Genomic DNA, 7394 nt, shown 5'->3' on the forward strand with positions numbered 1-7394 from the left:
TGTGAACCGTCTGGTGGGGGTGCTGGGAACTGAGCTCAGTATGCATTTTTACCGGGCAAACCATCTCCAGCCCGTTTTAGGATTTTAGTCTTACTTCTGATGATTAAGTTTTCACTCCACTCTTCTTGTATATGTTCTTCAGTCACTGTTTGAGTCAAAACTGGAACATGCCCACTCAGTTTTTCTACGCAAGTTTATTTTTTTACTACCAGTGTATTATTTATACAGACTTACTGAAGTTTTGAAATAATGGAGTAGTGGTAGATTACAGAACAGCATAGTACAAACCTCTGGCACAGAAGCATCACTCGCCTGCATTTGCTATTGAGCATCTCTGCAATAAGGACTCTTTCACAGGCTCTATTTCTCTACTAGGTTCTCCCTTCCCCAGCTGCACATCATTTACCATTTCTCTTCTGAATAAACACAAACTTTATTTCATCTTAATTTGCACTGTAGTTCAGTTCACTTTCTTCACTTTTTTCTTTCAAAGAAATTACATGTGGATTTTATTTGTCACATTTAAAGATATAAAATAAAGCGTATGTGATCATGATCTATTATTATTTTAATATTGGTATAGAGTGCCAATCGCTAATATTGTACTTTGATTTTTTTGTATCTGTATTCATAAACGAAGTTGGAACATCTTTTTTAAGATTTATTTATTCATGTGTTTTGTGTATATAAGTGCTCTGTATTTATGCACACCAGGAGAAGGAATCAGATCCCATTTCAGATGGTTGTGAGCCATCATGTGGTGCTGGGAATTGAACTCAAGACCTCTGGAAGAGCAGACAAGTGCTCTTAACCACTGAGCCATTTCTCCAGCCCTGGAACATCTTTATTCAGCTTGAGTACCAAAGAACGTGAATCAGGATGTGCGTTTGCCATTTGTGCTCTAGAATTTTACAAATAAGATTGCAATTTTCTGATCTTTAATATGGAAACTCATGTGGAGATTTATCACTGATGGCCTTTTCCATTTTTCTTGGTTATTCATCCATTTAGCCCTCCAACTTTTACTATAATTTCCATTTAGTTAGTTTTATGTATCAAGAGCAGTGGTTCGCTACCTTCCTAATGCTGTGACCCTTTATCACAGTTCCTCATGTTGTGGTGACCCCCAACCATGAAATTATTTTGTTGCTATTTCATAACTATAATTTTGCTACTGTTATGAATTGTTACACAAATATCTGTGTCTTAGGTGACTCATGTGAAGGTGACTCCTGTGAATGGGTTGTTCCACCCCCCAAAGGGGTTGTGACCCATAGTTGAGAGCCTCTACCTGCTGGTAGAGAACAGTTAACAGTGCTCTCTTCTCCCCTCCCTACCTGTAACAACCAGGGAGTCTGTATCTATGGTCTTCCAGTAAAAACTAAACATCCTTGAGGGTTGCTTTTTGGTTTGGGGGTTCTGTTCTTTTCTTTTTGTAGTTCTCAGGAAATGCTTTGATACTTTGTTTCCTGGTTGGTTTTGTCAAGTTGGTACAAACATAGATGTATCTGAAGGAGGGAATCTTTTCATTAAGTGATGCCTAATATTAAATGATAAAATTTTATCGTTTATTTCAATGATTTACATTGAATAAGGATTATGATCCAACTTGTTCTGTAAGCCAAAGGATGACACTGCTTCCTTCATGGCTGGGGACCCACAGAGAAGTTGATGTCCCAAGGTCAGGTACTGGGAAGCACCAACCCAGGTTTCCAGACGGTGCACATGCCATCAGAGGTGTCACTGATAAGTTATAGACACGTGGGGTTTTGGCTACACCTGTAAAAGATCAAAGCGACCTTGACAGGGTGTGTAGACCACCTTCCTGCCTCTACAAACAATGACTGTAGCCTGTAACCTGCACTGGCAATCAGACTAGGGAACCTTAGGTCTCCTACACAGCTTCAGCGAGTTTATCTTTTCTCGGGACAAGGTTTCACCATGTAGTCCTGGCTGATTCCAAACTCAGTATGTACACCAGTCTAACTTTGAAACTTGTGATAATTTCCTTGCCTCCATTTCCTAAATGCTGGGATTACGGATGGTTCCACCAAACTTAGCCTGGGTATTTATCTTTTAAAAGGTTCCTAAAGGCAGCATCTTTGAAAGATGGAGCCATGGGAAGCTTGGGGCTTTGTTGGGTGTGAAAGGGGTACAGGGTGAGACGCACTGCTGCAGTGCCTGAGAGGTGGTGCATTGTGAGACAGTACCCCATGCTACAGAATGGGGAACCAGAAAAACAGCAGCTGCAGACAGAGCACAGAAGTTCACCTCATGAGAAACTGCAACAGGATGAACAGTTGACTGTCCCCAGCTGCGGCTTCCTCCCCCAGATTCTCTTAACTGAACCCTATCCCTTAAAGCAGTGGCCCTCAACAGGGATGACTTTGTCCACAGAGGACATTTGGCAATGTAGGAGACATTTCTGGCTGCCCTCACTGGGAGTGGGGTGCCACTGGCATCTAGTGGGATAGAAGCCGGAGATATTGCTAGATAATGCACAGGGCAGCCTCCCACAGAGAAAGCCTAGGGTGCCCAAGTTGATAGGCCTGTTCTAAATGGGAGCTTCACTCTTACTCTTCCGAATCTAGCAGGAGCCAAGGCCCTTAGGATGACAACCAGGCCAATGTGAACACTCTACCTCAAGCCATTCCCATGCTGAATGGAAAGCCCAATTCCCCCAGTGTCCTGTAAATGTCCACTCGGCTGCTGGCAGTCTGTTCCAGTGAATACAACTAAAGCCGTAGGTCCTTTTGTCTTCTTTCTCGTCTGAAAAAGCTGCTACTTCTTCCTCAGAGCCAACGCAACTCCAACTGCCACTGCCAGGATGGCCACTTCAGCAGCCCCTCCAAACAGCAGTACAGCCTTGCCCTCAGAGGGCATGGCACCCTTGGCTCCCCCGGCAGTGGTGTGCTCCCCAGTGTGACTCTCTCTCCTGCTCCCAGCCCCCTAGGCACTCAGCTGGACAGCCTGCTCCGCTCCCTCCAAGGCGGCAAGTCTCACTGCTGCTGCTTCCAGCTCCTCCTGGCCAAACTCCACAAACACAGATGGAGTGGGGCTGGCTTTCTCGGCTCGGCTCTCGTTTCTGCGGCTTCCTTGGTAGTGGTCTGTGGGAGCAGGGGAGCAGTGGCTCCTGGGAATGCCTCCTCCCGCGCCTCTTCCTTCTCCACATGCACAATGTCGGAGTTGGAAGAGTTGTTCTCACTCTTTTTCCCAGCTTCACTGCTGTCCAAGCTTTTCACTTCTTCAGGATCCATGGCGATCTGCTGCCAGGACTCAGGCCCAAGGGACACCGGGAGGCTTTCTGTGTGCCAACTCTGGCTAGCAGACAGTGAGACAGGTAGGCTGTCAGACTGCCAAGATGTTGTCACGGTTGGGAATTCTCCGGGACTGACTTGTCCAGAATTGTCACTGGGTAGGATATAAATGCCATTATTATCTTCTGCAATAATTTCAGGGTATTCTTCTTCCTCAGACTCAAGACTAAAGATAGTGCCCTAGCCACCTTGTTGAATGATGAACTCAGCTGCATGGTCCTCCAGATACGTCACACCAAACTGCAGCAGGGTACTGAGGGGCTCTTGACCATGTCGTGTCAATTCCAAAAGCATTTGTTGCAGCAAAACGAGAGCCACCAAAATCTAATTCCATCTGCTGGCATGAACTGCAGTCTGCACTGTACATTCACGATATGCCTGAAAAGTCACTTGCCTATAGCTCCCTGAAGCTTCATTTTCGGCTATCAGTCCCTTCACTTCCTTTCCTGAACTGATGCTGGTGTGGATCACTGAAGTCCTTACAGGCAGCTTGGCTATCAGGCTAAGGACGTTATCATCTGGCTGAGAATCACTTGCAATGCTTTATGCAAAGGCTCTTTCAGATCCTGGGACACTCTTTCTCCAAGATGGGCCAGGCAGTCTTCTATTGAGCTTTCCAGGTTAGCAGGAATAAACACAGGTGAGGTGTGACAGCCAAAGTCTGTGCTGGTGAAGGCTTCAGAGACTTCTTTGTCCAAGGATCTCAGTCCTTCTTCAATCTCAGACTCAACTTTTAATAAAACTTCTAGGTCCAGAGACTGTGGAGCAACATCTAGTTGAACTTCTTGGGATGAGAGACCTTATTTCTCCTGAGAGAGAAGTCCCAAGTAGCTGAGAACAACATACTTTGTTTCATAGTGAAATCCTAGAGGCACAGTAGTAGAGGATGCTGTTGAATTGGCTGAAGGAACTCCAAAGAAGTCTATCTATGGATGGTGGAAATCTGGCCCCAGCCCTGCCCGAGAAGAGATGAAGGAGACGGTGGAGGAAGCAGGTGCTTCCCACAGGGTCCGGGAGCGGCAGTGACTGCTTCGAACCGTGGCCCTAATCTACCACCGCCACCATGTTGGACAGTGAGGTCACCCCTCAGAGGTGCTTCTTAAGTTCAGGTGGAGGCTAACTCATAGCATGTTTGGCAAGTCTGCTTCCTCTGATTGTCCGGTGTTTTGGGATACAGCTGCCATCCAGATCTTCTGTGTCTCTGCCTTAAGCAGTTTGGTCAAGGAGCCTGAAATAAGTTTTTCCTGGCACTGTGGACAGGTCCCAGGTCTCAAGGGCAACTAGAGAGTTCCAGTTGGGCAGCAGACAAGGATCTGAGTTTCCAAGTCACATGTGATGGCTAAAGGTTCCCATATAGAGAGCAGGTTGGGATTTCTTGAGTTCCAGAGAAGAGGTTGTGGATCCTGGCAAGCAGCTGCAAGACTTATATAACCCAGATTGGGGGGGGCAGTCAGGAAGGAGAGTCGGTAACCTAACTGGCTCCACTCAATTTGTGTTGACTAGAGACTTTGTAGTTAAATACTTTGAATAGTTCATACAGTAACATCAATCTGTCTATACATATATGAATATATATTTGCATATGTGTGTGTTAATATGCATTCAAGTAAATACGGAGTATAATAAAAGTATCCTTATCCTTTTATTCAATTCAAATGGTACACATAGTATTCAGTGATGTAAACTGAAGTAACTTTAGTTCTCTGAAACCTTTTCACCTGTAAATTTGTTACAGCAATGACTACCTTATAGAGTCATTGTGGTCATCAGAAATCAAATACATGAAAACAATTCACCTTTAGGAGAAACCCAACACATTTTAGAGTTTTTTCTTTTCAGTATTAGGTTTCCCTTCCCATTCCTTTTTAGTAGATTTCAGGCTCAATTAAGTTAGATAAGAAAGTGCTTGTGTAGGCCCACTGAACGTGAGTATCAGTTGGGAGGCCTGGGCAGTCTATGGGGCGTCTGGCATGGAACCAGTATTTATCCCTAGTGCACTTATGGGCTTTGGAAGCCCATTCCCTATGGAGGGATACTCTCTCAGCTTAGATACGTTGGGAGAGCCTAGGTCCTGTCCCAGATGATGTGACAGACTTTGATGATCCCCTATGGGAGGCCTCACCATCCCTGGGAAGTGGATGTGGGTGAGATGGGGGCTAGAGGGAGAGGGAACTGGGATTGGTTTGGAAAATAAGATTGTTTTTAATTTAAATAAAATTTTATTTAAAAAAGAAAGGGCTTGTTTCATAATAGAAAGGAGGGTGCCCTTGAACGAATTGGCTCAGGAACATAACACCAGTAGCACAGACACTGAGATCGACAATTAATAAATGGGACCTCCTGAGACTGAGAAGATTCGGTAAGGCAAAAGACACAGTCAACAAGACAAAACGGCAGTCCACAGAATGGGAAACGATCTTCACCAACCCCACATCTGACAGAGGGCTGATCTCCAAAATATACAAAGAACTCAAGAAGCTAGTCACCAAAACACCAAACAATCCAATTAAAAAGTGGGGTACAGAAGTAAATAGATAATTCTCAATAGAGGAACTCCTGTAATCCAGTTGTAGAGAAGGAGGAGTGATGAGCAATGGGGTCAAGACCATGTTGGGGAAACCCACAGAAACAGCTGACCTGAACAAGGGGAGCTCATGGACCCCAGCCTGACAGCTTGGAAACCGGCATAGGATGGAACCAGGCCCTCTGAATGTGGATGTTAGTTAGGAGGCCTGGGCAGTCTATGAGGCCCCTGGTAATTGAACAGCATTTTTACCTAGTGTATGAATGGACATTGGGAGCCCAATCCCCATAGAAGGATACTCTCTCAGCCTAGACACACAGGGGAGGCCCTAGGCCCTGCTCCACATGATGTGACAGACTTTGGTGATCCCCATAAAAGGCCTCACCCTTTCTATGGAACAGAAGAGAGATTGAATTGGGGATCGGTGGGCACATGGGAGGGAGAGGGAAATGGGATTGATATATAAAATAAGATTGTCTCTAACTAAAATTAAAAAAGGAAAAAATAAAGGGAAAGTAGAGAATTAAACAGCTATAACAATGGGGTTGTATCCCTTGAAAGTGTACTTTTTAAATATCTCAAACTCATCAGTTTCCAGTAGGAGGGCAATGAAGTTTAATAACTTCTGTGTTTAACATCCTAAGTCATAAACAAGAGAATGTTCCAAGTTTTAAGACATCTTGGGATCTTACTTGAGAATGGAAATAAAGGCTTACTGGAAATATAAATTTGTGGATAAACAGCTAGGGGATGGCCGTGAGACAGGGAGAACAAACAAAAGGGCACTTTGAAAGTCAAGTACAAAGAAATGAAATGATGGTAGTCCGAATAGAGAAGAGTCAGCTTTGGGAAGCATGACTTCAAACTACTAGAACTAGCCCTAGGACTCAAAGAAGAACTGATCACTATTATGAAGAAGACTGTGGTGGTTTGAAAGAAAATGCCCCCAAAGGAAGTGGCACTATTGGAAGGTGTGGCCTTGTTGCGAAGGGACCATATATCCTCAGCCAGCCACCTGTTTTAGCAGCCATGACAGGCTACAGATGTGCTTTACGGGCTTTGGACATGCTTTATGGAAACTGTGGCATAACAGTGACATGCAGAGAATAGTAAGTGCCCTGGGAAGGTCTATAATCCATAGCAACCAGTTAAGCAATCAACACAAGACAGGTCGCCCAAGCCCGGAAGTGCACCAGTCCTGAGACTGTTGTGCACCCCTAGACACTCCCCTTTCTCTGCCCAATAAATCCCCTCCTCCCTCCTCGAGGTTCCCCCATGTCCTTCTCACTCCACCCACCATGATGAACAGACAGAGGGCCTGAGTTAAGACAGCTAACTAGTTAAACAATAAAAGACTCTTTGCTTTTGCATTGAAATGAGTATCTTGGTGATTTTGGGGTTCAGAATTTGGGCACAACAGTTGGAAGAAGTGTGTCACTGTGGAGGTAGACTTCAAAGTCTCATGTGCTTAAGCCACACCCAGTGAGATAGATCACTTCCTGTTGCCTGTGAGCCAAGATGAAAGAATTCTCAGTTCCTATTCCAGAATATCT

At 44.8% G+C, this 7394-nt stretch overlaps 1 pseudogene; it reads right to left on the reverse strand.

The window, feature by feature from the left end:
• Positions 1 to 2725: 2725 nt before the first annotated feature.
• Positions 2726 to 6908, reverse strand: LOC101824047 (annotated as a pseudogene).
• Positions 6909 to 7394: the final 486 nt, after the last annotated feature.

The sequence above is a fragment of the Mesocricetus auratus genome, unplaced genomic scaffold (genome assembly GCF_017639785.1).
Source record: "Mesocricetus auratus isolate SY011 unplaced genomic scaffold, BCM_Maur_2.0 Super-Scaffold_100003, whole genome shotgun sequence".
Taxonomy (NCBI): Eukaryota; Metazoa; Chordata; class Mammalia; order Rodentia; family Cricetidae; genus Mesocricetus; species Mesocricetus auratus.